Source organism: Pelodiscus sinensis, chromosome 1 (assembly GCF_049634645.1).
Source record: "Pelodiscus sinensis isolate JC-2024 chromosome 1, ASM4963464v1, whole genome shotgun sequence".
Classification (NCBI taxonomy): domain Eukaryota; kingdom Metazoa; phylum Chordata; order Testudines; family Trionychidae; genus Pelodiscus; species Pelodiscus sinensis.
This window is the reverse complement of record NC_134711.1, coordinates 292,314,754-292,334,793: the sequence shown is the minus strand read 5'-3', so window position 1 is coordinate 292,334,793 and position 20,040 is coordinate 292,314,754. Positions and strand designations below refer to the sequence as shown.

Below are 20,040 nucleotides of genomic sequence, written 5' to 3'. Positions count from 1 at the left end.
TTTTGTGGCCAGAACCCACTTCTTCAAGATGAAGTTGTGTGATAGCGTATGTCTACACTACAGTGTTATTTCGAAATATCTTATTTCAAAATAGCTTATTTCGAAATAGCTTACTTTGAAATAACGCGTCTACACACAAAATGCATTTCGAAATAGCATTTTTGCTATTTTGAAATAGCACATCCACACTGAGTGGGCTCTGAATCGCATTTAAGGCTGGACGGAACCAGGTCCGGCAGGGCACCAGGACTTACTGTGTGGGGCTACTGCCTGAGGCTATCTGAGGTCTGTGCTTAAATGGACCCCCCGGGCAGCCAGTTCTCAGCTTTCCCTGCTTGCTTGCCTACCTCAACAAGTGACAGAAAAGCATTTTGTCTCTGCATTCTCTGATTGCCCTCACTTGGGACACCACAGCGCTCTGCAACTTGGAGCCAGAGCTGCCTCTGGTCACTCTGGTGCTTCTTGTGGACACGTTGCTGTATGCTTGGCTGCACTTTCTGCAGGCTGCCATCCAGGAGGTCCATCAGGGGGCTGTCAGCATCCAGGAGACCCTGCGGGAGAGCTTCCACCCTGAGGAGCACTAAAAACCTCCCTGGGGGCTTGTGTCTCATTCCTCCCTCACTTCCTTAGGCCGGTCAGTCTTACCTCGGTTCCTGGAAAAATCATGGAAGGGATCATAAAGGAATCCATTTTGAGACACTTGAATGAGAGGAAAGTGATCAGGAATAGTCAGCATGGATTCACAAAGGGCAAGTCGTGCTTGACCAATCTGATTAGCTTCTATGATGAGGTAACTGGCTCAGTGGACATGGGAAAGTCAGTGGATGTTATATACCTTGACTTTAGCAAGGCTTTTGATACGGTCTCCCACAATATTCTTGCCAGCAAGTTAAGGGAATGCGGATTGGATAAATGGACGGTAAGATGGATAGAAAGATGGCTAGAAGGCCGGGCCCAGCGGGTAGTGATCAACGGTTCGATGTCAGGATGGAGGTCGGTTTCTAGTGGAGTGCCCCAAGGTTCGGTTCTAGGACCGGTTTTGTTCAATATCTTTATTAATGACCTGGATGAGGGGATAGATTGCACCCTCAGCAAGTTTGCAGATGACACTAAGCTAGGGGGAGAGGTAGATACGCTTAAGGGCAGAGATAGGGTCCAGAGTGACTTGGACAAATTGGAGGATTGGGCCACTAGAAATCTCATGAGATTCAACAAAGACAAGTGTAGAGTCCTGCACTTGGGACGGAAGAATCCCAAGCATAGTTACAGGCTGGGGACCAACCAGTTAAGTAGTAGTTCTGCAGAAAAGGACCTGGGGGTTACAGTGGATGAGAAGCTAGATATGAGTCAACAGTGTGCCCTTGTAGCCAAGAAAGCTAATGGCATATTAGGATGCATTAAGAGGAGCATTGCCAGCAGATCCAGAGATGTCATTATTCCCCTTTATTCGGCTTTGGTGAGGCCACATCTGGAGTACTGTGTCCAGTTCTGGGCCCCCCACTACAAAAAGGATGCGGACGCATTGGAGAGGGTCCAGCGGAGGGCAACCAAAATGATTAGGGGTCTGGAGCATATGACCTACGAGGAGAGGCTGAGGGACTTGGGTCTGTTTAGTCTGCAGAAGCGAAGAGTGAGGGGGGACTTGATAGCAGCCTTCAACTTCCTGAAGGGAGGTTCCAAAGAGGATGGAGAGAGGCTGTTCTCAGTAGTGACAGATGGCAGAACAAGGAGCAATGGTCTCAAGTTGTGGTGGGAGAGGTCCAGATTGGATATTAGGAAAAACTATTTTACTAGGAGGGTAGTGAAGCATTGGAATGGGTTACCTAGGGAAGTAGTGGAGTCTCCATCCCTAGAGGTGTTTAAGTCTCGGCTTGACAAAGCCCTGGCCGGGTTGATTTAGATGGGATTGGTCCTGCCTAGAGCGGAGGGCTGGACTTGACGACCTTCTGAGGTCTCTTCCAGTTCTGATTCTATGATAAGGGGATGGTTGGATGAAATAACATGATCTTGGTAACTAATTGACCATTCATTTCCAGTTGGAAATAGGTCAATGGAGGGATGATAGGAGTTGCTATAGGGAACTTTCTGGGTGTCTGGCTGGTGAGTCTTGCCCACATGCTCAGGGTTTAGCTGATCGCCATATTTGGGGTCAGGAAGGAATTTTCCTCCAGGGTAGATTGGCAGAGGCCCTGGAGGTTTTTCGCCTTCCTCTGTAGCATTGGGCACAGATCACAGCTGAAGGACTCTCTGCATGTTGGGGCCTTCAAAGTATTGGAAGGCTTCAATATCTGAGACATAGGTGAGAGGATTATTCTAAGAGGGGTGGGCGAGATTCTGTGGCCTGCACTGTGCAGGGGGTCAGACTAGATGATCATAATGGTCCCTTCTGACCTTAAAGTCTATGAGTCTATGAGAGTCCTTCCACTTACCCCTCCCTATCCCCCCTTCCTGATGTCAAATAAAATACACATATTTTCAAAAATATAAACTGTTTATTGAACAAAACTGGGGGGCAGTATGAAACTCTGGGGAGAATGGGGAAAGGAGGCAGGAGAGGGCAGGTGAGAGGGTGGGAGAGGAGAGGGGGAAACCTGGGAGGAGGGAGCTGGAAGGGGGAAGCAAGGGGAAGAAGGGGGAGGGGAAGCTCAGGGCTCAGGGGTGGGGATCTCACCAGGCCAAATGTCCCAGCACAGCGGGTGTGGGGGCCTTGGTGTCCCCAAGGGGATGGGGAGCAGGGTGTGGAGGTTGAGTTGGGGGTGTGTGGAGGTTGAGGAGGGAGAGGCGGGAGGGGGAGAAGGAGCGGGAGCTGGGAAGGCAGCAGTTGCTGGAGCGACATGAGGCAGCACGCTCTGCACCAGGGTCTGCAGATGGGCACAGATGGCATAACCCTGGGCAAGCAGCTCTCGCTGAAACTCCCGGTCGTCCTGCACCCACTGCTCCATGGTGCGGTGCAGGGCTTGCAGGGCCCCCAGGTGCTGCTCTTGGTACCCCTGCAGTGTTGCGGTGGACCTGCTGAGCCCTTGGGTGCGGGAGAAGTGGTCAGTTCTCTCTGAGGACACAGTGGGTGAAACCCAGCCCCCCTCTGTGAGGTGAGGATGACCACGCCATGCACCGTCAGAGCCGCTGTGCTTGCACAGAGGCCATGGTTGAAATGTCTGGCTATCCCCAGGAGTGGGAGCTGCCCTGAGACCATACCCATGCCCCTGTGCTGTGTATAGTGCGGCTGAGGTGGGGGGGGGGGGAGATGTCCCCTGCCTCTGTGTAGAGGGGGCTTGTGAAGGGAGGGAGTCCTGCTGTGTCCCGCCCTGGGGTCAGGAGCATATCAGGTCTCTTCACACATGCGTGTGGCTGTCAGACCACAGCCCCTGTGTGGCATGCAGCTGGAGCCACCCGCCCAGGGGTGGCACGGCACGTGCTCGCACATGCACAGGTTGCTGTGTGATCTGTGGAAGCAAGGCCCACGTGCGCGGTCCTTGGTCTCCCTCCCCACCCCCCAGGAAGGGGACAGTGATGGCACTCACCTGGTGTGGCCTCCCCGGATGACCTTGGTGACTCTGCTACTGGGACAGCTCGGGGGTCTGGCCAGTGTGGCACCCTCCATGGCGGCTCCTCCTCTGTGCCCTCTGGTCCCGGATCGCTGCCCCCCGGGGTGGCACGGACCATCCCTCCCCCCTCCCATGATGCGGTCCAGGGTGTCAAAGTAGGGGCAGGTGTCTGCCCCTGCTGAGGAGCTACCCTGAGTGGCCCTGGTGTACACCTGCTGCAGCTCCTTGATCTTCATGCGCATCTGTTCTTATGTGCGCATGTGGCCTTTGGTGGCCATGGTGCCAGCTGTGCATCCGTAGATGGCGGCATTCCCCCATCTAGTGCGGAGATCATGGACATGGGAGGCCTCCCCTCACACTTTGGCATACAGTGTGGCCAGAGTCTATCCCTTTAAGGGCTCCAGGCCTGAGGGAGAGGAGAAGAGTTTTCCTGGTTTGGCCCAGAGTGGCCACCAGGGGAAACTGGGAAGGGCTGGAGGCCCCCTATTTCGGAATAAGCATCTACACAGCACTTATTTCGAATTAGCTATTTCGAATTGGGAGTTATTCTTCGTAGAACGAGGTTTACCAAATTCAAAATAAGCGCTCCACTATTAACAGGAAAAAAACTTAAATCAGGGTATGTCTACACTAGAAAGTTAGTTCGAACTAACGGACGTTAGTTCGAACTAACTTTCCTATGCGCTACACTAGCGCTCCGCTAGTTCGAATTTGAATCGAACTAGCGGAGCGCTTAGTTCGAACTAGGTAAACCTCATTTTACGAGGACTAACGCCTAGTTCGAACTAGCTAGTTCGAACTAAGGGCTGTGTAGCCCTTTAGTTCGAACTAGTGGGAGGCTAGCCCTCCCCAGGTTTCCCTGGTGGCCACTCTGGCCAACACCAGGGAAACTCTATGCCCCCCTCCCGGCCCCGGACCCCTTAAAGGGGCACGGGCTGGCTACGGTGCCCGTGCCAGGTGCAAGCCTGCCAGCACCCAGCTAGCAGACCCTGCATCTGGCACGGCACAGAGCCACCCACCCGATGCCCTCCAGCCCACCCCCTCTTGCCGGGACCAGGCTGGCGGCTCCCGGGAGCTTGCCCTGGACCGCAAGAGGCGGGCACCTTCCTGGGCTAGTGCGGACATCGTGGACCTCGTCCACGATCTCCGCACTAGGCACAGGAAAGTGGCCGTCTAGGGCAGGAGAGCTGCCAGCCTGGCCACCCAGGACCAGGTGTGCATGAAAATCAAGGGGGTCCACTGAGACCCCCGACACTGAGCCCTGAGCTTACAATGGCCGTCCTGGGTCAGACCAAAGGTCCATCTAGTCCAGTAGCCTGTCTGCCGACAGAGGCCAACCCTAGGGACCCTGGAGGGGATGGACCGAAGACAATGACCAAGCCATTTGTCTCGTGCCATCCCTCTCCAGCCTTCCACAAACTTTGGGCAGGGACACCACTCCTACCCTCTGGCTAATAGGACTCCATGGACCCAACCTCCATCACTTTATCTCACTTCTCTTTAAACTCTGTTCTAGTTGTAGCCTTCACAGCCTCCTGCAGCAAGGAGTTCCACAGGTTAACTATTTGCTTTGTCAAGAACAACAACTTTCTCTTACTAGTTTCAAGCCTGCTACCCATTCCTTTCCTTTGGTGTCCTCTAGTCCTTCTTTATGGGAACTCAGGAAGAACTTTTCTGAATGCACCCTCTCCACCCAACCCCTGCTTTTAGAGACCTCTATCCTGTCCCCCCTCCGTCTCCTCTTTTCTAAGCTGAACAGTCCCAGTCTCTGTAGCCTCTCTTCATCTGGGACCTGTTCCCAACCCCTGATCATGTTAGTTGCCCTCCCCTCTCCCAGCCTTTCTCTTCCCCTCTCCCACCTCCTTTTCCCAGTCTCCCCCAGTTTTTTTCAATAAAGACAGAGTCAATGTTGGAAGAAACGTTATCTTTATTTTGTACATCAATAAGAAGGGGGGCTAGGGAAGGGCAAGTGGAAGGAGGTGAGGGAGGAATGGGGTACGAGCCCCCGATGGGGAGGACTGGGCTGGCTCTGCGGGCTCCTCGGGGTGGAAGCTCTCCTGCAGCCCCCCAATTACTCCCTCTCCCCAGATGGCAGCCTGCGGCAAGTGCAGCCGGGCTGATGGCCGAGTGCTGTGATGTGCCCAGTGTGGGCACTCAGGGCACTCCAAGCCAGAACTTCTTTGCAAGCGGGGCACCCCTTAGAACTGTGTGTCCGGGGTGGGGGTCGGGACCCTTTAAGCGCAGCCCTCGGCTAGCCTGAGACAGTATCTCCATGCTCTAAGTCCTCCTCTGATGCCCTGCCGGCACTGCTTCCGGCCATCATTAAGCCCTGTTCAGAGTCCACTCAATGTGGACTTACTAGTTCGAACTAGCAAAACGCTAGTTCGAACTAGTTTTTAGTTCTAGATGCGTTAGTTCGAACTAGCTTAGTTCGAATTAACTAATTCGAACTAAGTTAGTTCGAACTAGCGCTGTAGTGTAGACGTACCCTCAGAGATTTTCACAGGGATGCTCCATGAACAGTTTAAAAAGCTTTCCAAGAAAATTATGGCTTAATTCTCCCTCAATTATACTGATGAAAATCAGAAGGTAAAAAACAAACAAAAAAAGTATTTCTTCACACAATGCACAGTCAAACTGTGGAATTCTGCCAGAGGATGTTGTGAAGACCAAAACTATAATCAAGAACTAGATAAATTCATGGGGGATAAGCCCATCAATGGCTATTAGCAAGGATGTACAGGGATGGTATGGTGTCCCTAGTCTCTCTTCGCCAGAAAGCAGTGATGGGTGACAGAAGATGGATCACTTGGGGTGTGTCTAGACTACATGCCTCCTTCGACGGAGGCATGTAGATTAGCCAGATCGGAAGAGGGAAATGAAGCCGCGATTAAAATAATCGCGGCTTCATTTAAATTTAAATGGCTGCCCCGATCTGCCGATCAGCTGTTTGTCGGCAGATCGGGGGAGTCTGGACGCGATGCCCCGACAAAGAAGCCTTTCTTCATCGACACAGGTAAACCTGGTTTCACGAGGCTTACCTGTGTCGATGAAGAAAGGCTTCTTTGTCGGGGCATCGCGTCCAGACTCCCCCGATCTGCCGACAAACAGCTGATCGGCAGATCGGGGCAGCCATTTAAATTTAAATGAAGCCGCGATTATTTTAATCGCGGCTTCATTTCCCTCTTCCGATCTGGCTAATCTACATGCCTCCGTCGAAGGAGGCATGTAGTCTAGACACACCCTTGATGATTACCTGTTCTGTTCATTCTCTCTGAAGAATCTGGCATTGGCCACTGTTGGAACAGGATACTGGACTGAATGGAGCTTTGGTCTGACTCAGTACAGGCCTTCTTATGTATGTTCTTAAGAGTGCTTCCATTAAAGTCAACGGCACCAGACCAGTTAAAAAACAGTCAAAATGAAATTCTGTAAGCAGTATTATCAAAACAAGACTAACTGCCTTTACAGAAGATATGCTTTAGTCCAAAAGAAGTTATTGGACTTACTGGTAACTGGGTGGAATTTTATGGCCTGTATTAAGCAGTCAGACTAGACAAGCTAATGGTCTTTCTGTCCTTAAGAAAAATCTATGAATCTATTAATTATCCTATCCAAATACAGGAAAAAGTCACAGAATCCTACATGAAAATGTCAATTAGTCTATAATCAGGATAACATTGTCAAGAACCATGAGCTGTAAGAGATTAACAATGCACAAATATTGGTTCTTCAAAAAGTCTTGTGTGTTATGCTAGTGAAGGCAGTTCCACCAAAGCATGGACTCACATGTTCCAAAGAACAGTATCATCCTCTGCAATTTCCATTACACCAGTGCTAACCTGGGGTGCATCTATACTGCACTGTTATTTCGAGATAACTAGCATTATTCTGAAATAACAATGCGAGTGTCTACGCAGTCATTCCATTATTTTGAAATTATTTTGAAATAACAGAAGGCTTATTCCAAATCTGTAAACTTCGTTCTATGAGGAATAACACCTATTCCAAAATAGCTATTTCAAAATAAGGTGTGTGTCGATGCTCCACTGCTGCTATTTTGAAATAGCCCCTCACCAAAGTCTTTCTAAGTTATTCCTCCCCAGTGCTTCCTCGGGCTCTAAATCGAGATAACATATCTACCTTAGGGAAGCCTTTCTTGAACTAATTTTGAGGCTTCCCTGCAGTGTAGACGTGCTATTTTGAAATAAGCTATTTCGGAATAACTATGTCAGAATAGCTAATTTTGAAATAAGCATGCAGTGTAGACGTACCCCAGATGTCATCAAACATCCTAATGTTGCCCTGATCCATATAAAATGGGTCTTAAAAAACAGGGTATTTGAAAGAAGCCATTGTGTGCCCACATGTGTGAATAATGCTGGATTTTTAGGCTGCTTCCTTTACCAATAGAAAGTTTCCATTCCTTTTGGTAATGAGCTATTCTGACTTGCCCACACGTGTAGGATAATTAGTATTGCTTTTTATGGATAGAAGTATTTTAAACCTGACACACATCTAGTTCCGTCGCTCACTCATGCTTTCTTTGAAACAACAACAAGCAGCAGCTTCCCTTGGGCCAGTTTGCAAATGAGCCTCTTGATCGACTAGAGCTGGTTTAGTAAGTCCAAGCAGGATTTCCCAGATACAAAGTATTCCTGAGAGTTAGTTTTTAATTGTTAACTTACCCCTCTAGAAAACAGGGGAAAGGGAATGTGCCTCAGAGTAAGTTACCCGTGGAAAATAATGCTTAAAACATTATGGGAAATCCTGGCTCCATTAAATCAATGAGAGTTTTGCTTTTGGCTTCTACCAAGCCAAGATTTCATCCACTGACCTATTTATGTATCATGTATGTATCATCGCTCACTTTAAGCAAAGGGTTCACTACCAAGCCCTTAATTAACACATAAAACAGATAGAAAAGCTGGCATCTCTCTGGAGAGATTCAACAGCCTCAGAGGATACACGCCTGGTACAGCCTCAATTAATGAGTGTTAGCAGTTCATTATGTTTGATCTGGGGTTACCTAGTTCAATCCCCAATGTCTTGTCCAAGATGTCACAGTTACGGATGAGATCCTCAATACCTGAATTAAAGGGAAACCATTCTTCAGAAGGGAGAGACTGGGAAGGAGTGCAGATGCAGCCTGCAGGCTCCTCTGAAAGGAGTTAGAAACACTTCCCTGAGACTCCAAGGATTTGTATGCTGAGTCTGGTTGGAGCTGATGGTTCGGTTTCCCTTTTATATTTTCTTTCTCCATATCTGGGAGTGAAAGTGGAGAGAGCATTGGTAGGAAGCAACCCAGGGAGGGAAATGCAGAGGATCCCCATCCTCCCCAGGAGTCATCATTGCTGACCCTCTGAGGGCCCGGGGTCAGAGCCCAGTGGAGACGGAGGGGCTAGGCTTTCCTACCAGTACTCCCACCATGGCTAAGTGAGTGTTAACCACTAGGAAATCCTGCCAACCAGTGGCTACTAGAAGCACTCTTTGCATATTGCATGTGCTGTCCTTGTGCTTTTGCTGATCTGAGAATCCATCAGTCCTGAGTATGTCCCATCCCTGGTAGCTGATATTTCCCTCTTCCCCTTTGCAGCACTTTAACAAACAACAATACGCCCTGATATAGTCAGAGTATACATCAATTAGCTATTCCTTACAACGGCTGTGCATGGTACAATCTGCAAACCATCAGGAAGAGACAAATGGCTGCCCAGCACATACCAGCATCCTGCTGATAATCTCATCAAGATGAATCAAAGGCTGTCCCATCAGATAAACCCTACAGTTCAATCTCTGGGACTCAATCAACACACATCTGCTGTGAGCTGTAGCAAAATCTCACATTGGACATGTCTATCCTGTAGTACATGGAGACATACCCAAAATAGCTTTAATCTAGCTAGCTCAGTTGCCAATCTCAGGGAAGCTGAAGCAGCACAGGCTTCATTCAGCATGAGCTATGCAAGGTGTCTGAAGCCTGGTTACTTTCTTAGGGTATGTCTACACTACAAAGTTAGTTCGAACTAACGGACGTTAGTTCGAACTAACTTTCATAGGCGCTACACTAGCGCTCCGCTAGTTCGAATTTAATTCGAACTAGCGGAGCGCTTAGTTCGAACTAGGAAAACCTCATTTTACGAGGATTAAGCCTAGTTCGAACTAGCTAGTTTGAATTAAGGGGGGTGTAGCCCCTTAATTCGAACTAGTGGGAGGCTAGCCCTCCCCAGCTTTCCCTGGTGGCCACTCTGGCCAACACTAGGGAAACTCGTCTGCCCCCCTCCTGGCCCCGGACCCCTTAAAGGGGCACGGGCTGGCTACGGTGCCCATGCCAGATACAAGCCTGCCAGCACCCAGCCAGCAGACCCTGCACCTGGCACGGATCGAGCCACCCACCCGATGCCCCCCCAGCCCTCCCCCTCTTCCCGGGACCAGGCTGGCTGCTCCCGGGAGCTTGCCCGGGAGCACAAGAGGCGGGCACCCGCCTGGGCTAGTGTGGACATCGTGGACCTCGTCCACGACCTCCGCACTAGGCACAGGAAAGTGGCCGGCTAGGGCAGGAGAGCTGCCAGCCTGGCAACCCAGAAGCAGGTGTGCATGAAAATCAAGGTGGTCCACTGAGACCCCTGACCCTGAGCCCTGAGCTTACAATGGCCGTACTGGGTCAGACCAAAGGTCCATCTAGCCCAGTAGCCGACAGCGGCCAACCCTAGGGACCCTGGAGGGGATGGACCGAAGACAGTGACCAAGCCATTTATCTCATGCCATCCCTCTCCAGCCTTCCACAAACCTTGGGCAGGGACACCACTCCTACCCCCTGGCTAATACCACTCCATGGATCCAACCTCCATGACTTGATCTCACTTCCCTTTAAACTCTGTTCTAGTTCTAGCCTTCACAGCCTCCTGCAGCAAGGAGTTCCACAGGTTGACTCTTTGCTTTGTGAAGAACAACTTTGTGTTACTAGTTTGAAGTCTGCTACCCATTCCTTTCCTTTGGTGTCCTCTAGTCCTTCTTTATGGGAACTAATGAAGAACTTTTCTGTAGGCACCCTCTCCACCCAACTCCTGCTTTTAGAGACCTCTATCCTGTCCCCCCTCCGTCTCCTCTTTTCTAAACTGAAAAGTCCCAGTCTCTTTAGCCTCTCTTCATATGGGACCTGTTCCCAACCCCTGATCATTTTAGTTGCCCTCTCCTCTCCCAGCCTCTCTCTTCCCCTCTCCCACCTCCTTTTCCCAGTCTCACCCAGTTTTGTTCAATAAAGACAGATTCAATTTTTGAACACAATTGTCCCTTTATTTTGTACATCAAGAAGAGGGGCTAGGGAAGGGTAAGTGGAAGGAGGTGAGGGAGGAATGGGGTACACACCCCCGATGGGGAGGACTGGGCTGGCTCTGCGGGCTTTTCGGGTGGAAGCTCTCCTGCAGCCCCCCAATTGCTCCCTCTCCCCAGATGGCAGCCTGTGGCAAGTGCAGCCGGTCTGACGGCCGAGTGCTGTGATGTGCCCAGTGTGGGTACTCCGGGAAATCCAAGCCAGGACTGCTTTGCAAGCGGAGCACCCCTGGGAACTGTCTGTCCGGAGTGGGGGTCGGGTAGCCTGAGACAGCAGCTCCACACTCTAAGTCCTCCTCTGATGCCCTGCCGGCACTGCTTCCGGCCATCCTTAAGCCAGGTTCGGGGTCCACTTAATGTGGACATGCTAGTTCGAATTAGCAAAACGCTAATTCGAACTAGTTTTTTAGTCTGGATCCGTTAGTTCCAATTAGCTTAGTTCGAATTAACTAATTCGAACTAAGTTAGTTCGAATTAACGTTGTAGTGTAGACGTACCCTTAGATAGCTAGCCTACCCTGAACCTCATGCTGCTGCGGGCTCATTAATATCCATGTTCACGCTAGCACCAGTGAAGCTAGCTTGGGTACGGCTATCAAAGATGGAGTCATACCTCCAACTGCTGTGCAGCCCTACCCATAGTGACACTTGAATCACAGAAACACACGGTAATTAACCAAACAAAATACTTAATGTAAAAAAGCAGGTCATTATGACATGGAAGATTAAGTACTTTTCATTACTGAAATTACAGACCTCACAGTTATGCTACTCATCCACAGATCCTTAGGCTAATTATGAGACACATGCTTAATGGCTAGTGTCATAACACACACAAGCTAGGTCAATACCTAAGTCTGCCCCATTCTGTAGTTATCAGAGAAGGAGATTAAGCAATTCTGGATTCAGTGGTATTTCTCCAGATGACAACATTGGAACAGGCTTAGTTATGTAATGTTTATAATCCTAAAATAAAAGCAACTGTTTAAAATGAGCACAAGGCAATTTAGAACAGTGAGAACATCTTGGGTAAAAGCTCATTTACATCACTTGATAGGGAGGAGAAATAATTATTTCAAACACACTATTAGGAAGAGACAAAGAGAGGCTGTGAAGTTGAAAGTTAGTCTACAGCTTCTGAATCTCCAGTGGGAATTCCAGCCAGCTGAAGACATACATTGGAATATACATATTGATCTGCTCAGTTCTTATTTGTTCAAGAGACAAAATGATAGGAGGCAAAGGAGACTTATTTAGGATGCATACAATAGCTGCATGGATTAATAAATGTAAAAGACACATGAAGGCATCTAGTTCACTCGCTTGCTAACTCTAGATTTTTTGCCTACAATGTATTTTCTAGTGTTTTGTTGGCCTATTTTTAAATGGCTTCTATAGTTTCTCTTGCAGAAATATAAAGAGAGGTCTCATAGCTAACATTGTTTCTCCCTGATACTCAGCCATTTTCTTCTGTTTTAATTTCATTCAACTACTCTTAGGCCACGTCTATAATTATTTATGGATAGCAAGTCTAGGAAGGACCCCCTAAATTGAATGCTTAGGGTGCCCCCATCAATGCTGGTACTCCTACTCCTAACAATGAGTAAAGGAAGTCAACAGGAGCATTTCTCCCATCAACCTCCCACTGTGGGGATAATGTGAAAGTTCATAAGAACATAAGAATGGCCATACTGGGTCAGACCAAAGGTCCATCCAGCCCAGTATCATGTCTGCTGACAGTGGCCAATGCCAGGTGCCCCAGAGGGAGTGAACCAAACAGGTAATGATCAAGTGATCTCTCTCCTGCCATCCATCTCCACCCTCTGACAAACAGAGGCTAGAGACACCATTCCTTACCCATCCTGGCTAATAGCCATTTATGGACTTAACCTCCATGAATTTATCTAGTTCTGTTTTAAACCCTGTTTTAGTCCTAGACTTCATAGCCTCCTCAGGCAAGGAGTTCCACAGGTTGACTGTGCACTGTGTGAAGAAGAACATCCTTTTATTTGTTTTAAACCTGCTGCCCATTAATTTCATTTGGTGGCCCCTAGTTTTTAATATTATGGGAACAAGTAAATAACTTTTCCTTATTCACTTTCTCCACACCACTCATGATTTTATAGACCTCTATCATATCCCCCTTTAGTCTCCTCTTTTCCAATCTGAAAAGTCCTAGTCTCTTTAATCTCTCCTCATATGGGACCCGTTCCAAACCCTGTTTCAAATTAAGGTACATCGACTCCAGCTACACATTCAACATAGCTTGAGTTGCATATCTTAATTCAAATTTATCCCCCCAGTGCAGACCTGGACTTAGTTGCTCATCCTTATACCATTATCAAACAAGCAATTCCTTTGTTTTCTGGTTAATTACAGCTTCCAAATAGACAGAGGGATTGCACTGCAACAGGGCATCCAAGAAGGAATCACTGTTTTCAGAGCAGTCATTTTGTTTCCCTTGCAATGGATGCAGACTGTGAGTGAAAAATAAAATGGGAATGTCTCCATCTCTCCTTGGCACACCCATGTAGGTCCAAGCACAAACTCAATTTAAATCTACACGGGGCCAGCTTCCACTCCCCTTACTCACATAAAGCAATTCCTTGCTCCATGAATCAACCTATTGAAATAGGGCCAATCTATTGAAAGTGGGACCACTTGCAAAGAACGGAAAAGAATCAGGTCCCCTAAGAGCAAAAATAATGCTGGTTGAAGTTATGTTACTAGAAAGAGCCAATGATGAATCAAATAGTTCTTTTTAACAGACCCTGTATTATTCATGAACTCGAAATAAAACAAATTCAATACCAGCTTGAAGCGTTGGGACACTTCCAAGTCTTACAGCATGACTGGTGTCACTTGGGAATGAAAGCTTTGATGGTTCAGGTGGCACAATACAGGAAAACATCTCACGTTTCCCAATCCTTGGGGGGAAATTATGTGTATGAGCTGAGAATGCTCCCTGCACTCTGATCTTGCAGGTGAAAAGGATACTCCTGAAGGGTACTCTGATACGTGGTGTTGTTTTTGTTGACCGGTCAATAGGAAACATGTAGGGGTTGCAGTAGTCTGTCACACAAGGGACTGCCTAGACTAACCTCTGCCTCAGAAACATGCAACATCACAGCACAAAGCAGAAATCACCTCAATATGAGGAGAAAAAAGTAGAATAATAGAATCCTAGGGCTGGAAGAGACCTCAGGAGGCCATCGAGTTCGACCACCTGCCCAAAGCAGGACCAACCCCAACTAAATCATCTTAGCCAGGGCTTTGTCCTCCTGGAACTTAAAAATCTCCAGGATGGAGATTCTACCACCTCCCTAGGTAACCCATTCCAGTGCGTCACCACCCTTCTAGTGAAATCGTTTTTTCTAATATCCAACCTAGACCTCCCCACTGCAACTTGAGACCTTTGCTATTCGTTTTGCCATCTGTCACTACTGAGAACAGCCTCTCTCATCCTCTTTGGAACCTCCCTTTAGGAAGCTGAAGGCTGCTATCAAATCCCCCCTCATTCTTCTCTTCTGCAGACTAAACAAGCCCAAATCCCTCAGCTTCTCCTCATAAGTCATGTGCTCCAGCCCCTAATCATCTTTTGTTGCCCTCCACTGGACCCTCTCCAATGGATCCACATCCTTTCTGTGACGGGGGGTCCCAGACTTGGATAAAATACTCCAGATATGGCATCACCGGTGCCCAATAAAAGGGAATAATCACTTCTCTGGATCTGCTGGCAATGTTCCTCCTAATGCACCCTACTATGCCATTAGCATTCTTGGCTACAAGGGCACACATACCCAGCTTCTTATCCACTGTAATCCCCAAGTCCTTTTCTGCCAAACTGCTGCTTATCCAGTCAGTCCCCAGCCTATAACAGTGCTTCAGATTCTTCTGTGCCAAGTGCAAGATTCTGCACTTGTCCTTGTTGAACTTCATCAGTTTCTTTTGTTCCAGTCCTCCAATTTGTCTAAATCACTCTGGACCCTACCCCTGCCCTCCAATGTATCTATCTCTCCCCCTAGCTTAGTGTCATCCATAAACTTGCAGAGGGTGCAATTGACCCTCATCCAGGTCATTAATAAAGGTGGTGAACAAAACCAGCCCTAGAACCGACCCTTGAGGCATTCCGCTTGATACCAACCCCCAAACAGACTTTGAGTCGTTGATCACTACCCATTGGGCATGACAATCTAGCCAGTTTTCTATCCACCTTATAGTCCCTTTATCCAATCCATACTTCCCTAACTTGCTGGCAAGAATACTGTGAGAGGCCGTATCAAAAGCTTTGCTAAAGTCCAGGTTTATCATGTCACAGAGCCAGTTATCTTGTCAGAGAAAGCGATCAGGTTGGTCAAGCATGACTTGCCCTTGTGAATTCATGTTGACTTTTTCTGATCATTTTTCTCTCTTCCAAATGCTTCAAAATGGATTTCTTGAGGATCTCCTCCATGATTTTTCTGACGACTGAGGTGAGACAGACCAGTCTGTAGATCCCTGGATTGTCCTTCTTCCCTTTTTTTAAAGATGGGCACTACATCTCAGTAGAAGAAACAAGAAAAAAATGTTTACAAGGATACATGTAGACTAATTTTTTAAACCTGCCTTTTAACTGTACCAGAAATAGCATGGCCTTTTCCCCCCTTAGCGGGTCTCGTTAGTATGTTGTCAAGGGACCAGAAGCAGGAAGGCAATGAATGCCCTCTTCTCCAAAGCCACAGGTATAAGTTCCCAAAGAAAAGGATAGCAATCACTAGCCTCTCCAAATGTCCAATGAAAGATCATTAGCAATTAGCCCACAGCAATCTCAATTTTAATCTAGGTAGGGGAGCCAACAAGAGAAATCTCAGTCTCCAAGAACATGTATTAGTCCGATCATTCTGACACCCCTCTAGGCTTATTTCAATATCATCCATTCCTGATAATGTTTTTATGGATCAAAATGATCTTCTGCCACCTCTGACCTAGCAAATCCACATGACTAAGCATAACACCCACTGGAAAGTCTAAGGAGATTGAATAGTATGACCTGCTGTCAGTGGTAGCCCGTCAATACAGGCGAACTAGGCGGTCACCTAGGGTGCCAAGATAAATGGCCGTTGAGGGCTTTGGAAGCGGGGATGCTGATCGCGCACCGATCGCGCATTTTGCCTAGGGCGCCAGTTGCTGGCAGCTTGTCTAGGGCTGCTCCTGCCTGCTGTGATGACAAAACCCGTATCTCCTTGTTTAAGGTAATAAGAAACATTAGAGTTGTTTCAGGAGACGGACTTACACTGCATAAGACAGCTGAGGCACAGAAAAGGCAAAAAGGCCTGACCTCATCAAATGTAAAGATCACATAAGGTGATCCTTTCAGTAGCTAAAATCCAGGTCTACATGCATATCCCCAGCCAAAACTCCAGATCTTGGTCTGGTCTTGGTCTTACCTGCTTTGGAACTGGGCTAAAAACAACTGAGACAAAACAAGATCACCGTGCATAATTCTCTGTGATGATGATATTCACAACACTTTCCTCTTCTTTACTGCTAGGATAATGGGTTACGGATTTCCAGTTACTTCAGTGAGAGTTTGCCTGTTTAGTGACTAAGTAAAAACAGAGTAAGGATTCAGTTCATGAGATATAAGATTGTGAGCATGCAACACACACACCCCTTCACACTCCTAGGCAAGGACCCAAACTAGGTCTAGTCACATAGGAATAAGCAGGTGCTTCACCACCCTTATGCAAGGAGGTAGGAAATGGCAGGAAACAGTCACAACTTTGGCTTCACCTTCCCACTAGCTGGCCATGAGAGCTGAGCCAGTACTGGAGGAGATATGAATGAATGAATGAGTGATGTTTGAGGGAAGCATGTAGCCCACCTCTTCTTCATATGGTTTTTTTTTCAATTCCCTTCCTCCAACCATAAGCCCAGACAACATATTATTCCTTACTAGGGCTGGCTGGAAAAAATGTTAGCAGAAAACTGAATTTTCATCTGATTTTTTTAAAAAGAAAACATCTACTTTTTATATTAGAAATTGAAAGTCACCACTAACAGATCTTTTAAAGCCAAATCCCCAACATTCTTTGACCTCCCCCCCCACCGCCCCAACAACCAAAACAGATAATGACCAAAAATCAATTACATTTAGGTCAAAAATTGGAGGCAAAACCCTTCCATTTTTTCAATAACTAATCAAAAATGTTGTGAGGAAATAAAAAACAAACTGCTTTCCAACCAGCTGTAACATGCGCCTTACACTCCGAAACTTGAGTACATTCTTGGAAATCATCCAAACTAGTACAAAAATGTACAACTTAACCTAAAGTCAAGAACTGGGAAAAGAAAAAAAACATTTCCTACAAACTCATTGGCCTTATAGCATCTTCCCTTGACCATTTAGCCAGAGATGGGCAATAAAATGGTGGCAACACAGATAAATATAGTGGCAGCAGCCTGCCAGCGGCTAGCTCTGGGGAACCAGATCCAGCCCACGGCTGGTATTTGTCCATCCCCATCTTAAACAGAGCATTAAAATGAAGGAAAAGGAAGGGGAAGATTGCAATTGGTTGTGGTTAATAGTACAACTGATTTTTCTCAAGTTCATGATCAGTACAGACTCTGAACTGTTCTATGAGGCATTCCTTTACGGGGGAGCACCTGCTAACAGCAAACAAAGCAGCAAAAGCAGCAGAAAAAACAATAGGTTGCTCCTCGCACTAGGTTGGGTTACAAAGCTAGAAGAGCCAGTAAAGTCTGTGGGGATCTAGCAGGGATCATGCTAGTGATTTGCATCCTTTTTTGGAATTTCCCAATTTCCAGCATCAGTATTACTCAGACACGTATGGCTAAGCTACATAGGTTCACGCCACATATCAAGAGCTAGTCTCATATCCTGTACCGATAAGGTAGGGGAACTTTAACAATAATTACACGCCAAAAAAAATGTTAAAAGAATATGACTGAAGGTTGCAGAGTAAAGCATTTGAAAGTTAGGAAATGCCCCATTAACAGTTGCTTGTGCAACTGTAATCCTGCTCCCTTGTGCATCCAGCTCTGCGCACGGAGCCAGGAAATACTGATGAAACATAACTGCATACCTCAGATGAATGGTGATGCTCTGGCAAGTTCTGTAGCCAAATGCCTTTCGTGCCAAAGAAGTGATACTTCTTCAGACAATTACACTCTACTGAATGCATTTTTCCATGTGGAAAACAGTATACTAACTGGCTTATTGTAATAGCACTGATAAAGCAAAATAGTTCCAAGTTCTCGATTATTGTTCCATAATCCAAGGGGCTGGGACCTCCATCAATCAATCCTGTCCAGTTGGAAGTGTTGACAGATGTCATTTTCCTGTGATTCTCCCATTCCTACTTCCCGCCCAGCAGGTGAAACAAAGGCTCAGGCCTAGTCTATAGGCAAAGGTTGCACTGATATTGTCTAAACAAAGGGTCTTTCTCCATGTACAGTACATGCAATAACACTTTGTTGTAGCTAAAAGCAGACAGTACTATAGGTAAATCATTAACATTCATTAGCAGCTCCCAGAAGAAGCTGCTTTCCTGTTTGATCCAATGTGTATCTTGCCCTCTGCACTCTCCTGATGCATTACAGCTGCAGTTATGTGGTTCACTTTACAGCTACATCACAGTATAAACTACCCTCCCACGTGCATATTTAGAAACAAAGTCCCTTCACCCCATTTAAAACAAAGTTTAAAAATAAAAACCTGTTTAAAGTCAAAGTTTTTGGGGAAAAAGCTAAATATCTTCCAAGATGTTTAAAAAATTAACTCAGCACTGCAGTTTCCTGCATCACTTCCAAAGCCGTCTAAATGGAGGAGGAAGTTACTAAACCTAGGCTATGTATACACTGTAGTGCTTCAGTATAAACTGTTTCTATAGCAACAGGAGAGGGTTTCCTGGCACCATCATAAATCCTAGTCCCAAGAGGCAATAGTTAGGTCAACGGAAGAATTCTTCCTTCAACCTACCACTGGCTACACGGGACTTAGGTCAGCTTAACTACATCACTCAGGATGTTGGTTTTTCACACTCCTGAGCAATGTAGATGGATCAATCTAATTTTCTGGCATGGACGAGACCTTAAACTCCAAGCAGCCCCTTCAGTTAAGTAGCAAAACCCCATCTGTCAGGAGGAAGTTGGTGGTGCATGTAAGAAAGCATTCTCTCTGCATGCATTTAAACCCTCTGGCTGTGACTACACTGGCATGAATTTCCGGAAATGCTTAAAACAGAATAGTTTTCGTTATAAGTATTTCCGGAAAAAGAGCGTCTACACTGGCAGGCTGCTTTTCCGGAAAAGCGTCCGTGGCCAATGCAGACGCGCTTTTCCGGAAAAGAGCCCCGATCGTCATTTCCGTGATCGGGGCTTTTTTCCGGAAAAGACTACTGGGCTGTCTACACTGGCCCTTTTCCGGAACTTTTCCGGAAATTTTTAGCCTCGATAAAAAAAGATTTCAGAGTGTGTTATTTAAAACAGATTGAGTTTCATGTCCCTTATTTGATAATTAACTGGGATAAAAAGCACCAGCCTTAAATTCAGCTTAATCTGGGAGCCTGGGGAACTCTGGGGAAAGCTATCAATGGTGAGTTGCATAAAAAGATACAAACCTTAAATAAACCTGATGCAGAAACCGTAGCATTAACCACGGGGCCGTTCTTGGCACATCAAAGCACTCTGGACTGTAATATCCCTGCAGCCAGGTTGTCTGCAGAGGGCTCTCAACTTTGGATCTTATTCTGTCCCTCTCCCATGGCCTTCCTCAGTTCTGCAATATGTGCCCCTCAAAGAACCAGTTCAAGATGTAGACATTTTCCTTGCCAGGTCTACAATTCCTTCTAACTGCTGGAGTTAGTGTAATTATCTAGTGAGTTTGAATGTGACTCTCAGAGCTACCCTTGGAGTAGTGTAGCTGATCTACTACTTCTTGCTTAGAACTGTGCTTATAAAGCACAATCTATCTCAGAAGCTCTACTTAAATGCAAGCCTTTATACAGCACCATCTTAGCACCTCTGCCAGCCAGCTCCAAATAATTGCCGCTGGAACAAACGCTAAGTGGAATCTAGGAAATGCGTGGTAAGTATACTGGATAATAAACACAGACATTTTATAAACTAAGAAATTTTACTAAAATGTGATTCCACCTCTAAAA

At 46.9% G+C, this 20,040-nt stretch overlaps 1 long non-coding RNA gene across 4 annotated transcripts in view; it reads right to left on the bottom strand.

Moving 5' to 3' along the window:
- Positions 1–10,841: 10,841 nt before the first annotated feature.
- Positions 10,842–20,040, bottom strand: part of LOC112546097 (uncharacterized) — a 146,209-nt gene continuing 137,010 nt past the window's right edge. For 3 of the 4 annotated variants that reach the window (XR_012900692.1, XR_012900691.1, XR_012900693.1), the window contains 2 exons: positions 16,303–16,460; positions 10,842–15,410 (listed from right to left, as the gene is read on the bottom strand). This is a non-coding gene — a long non-coding RNA (uncharacterized LOC112546097). Of the gene's footprint in view, positions 15,417–16,302; positions 16,461–20,040 lie in introns of all 4 variants that reach the window. The other variant, XR_003089729.2, reaches the window with a different exon arrangement.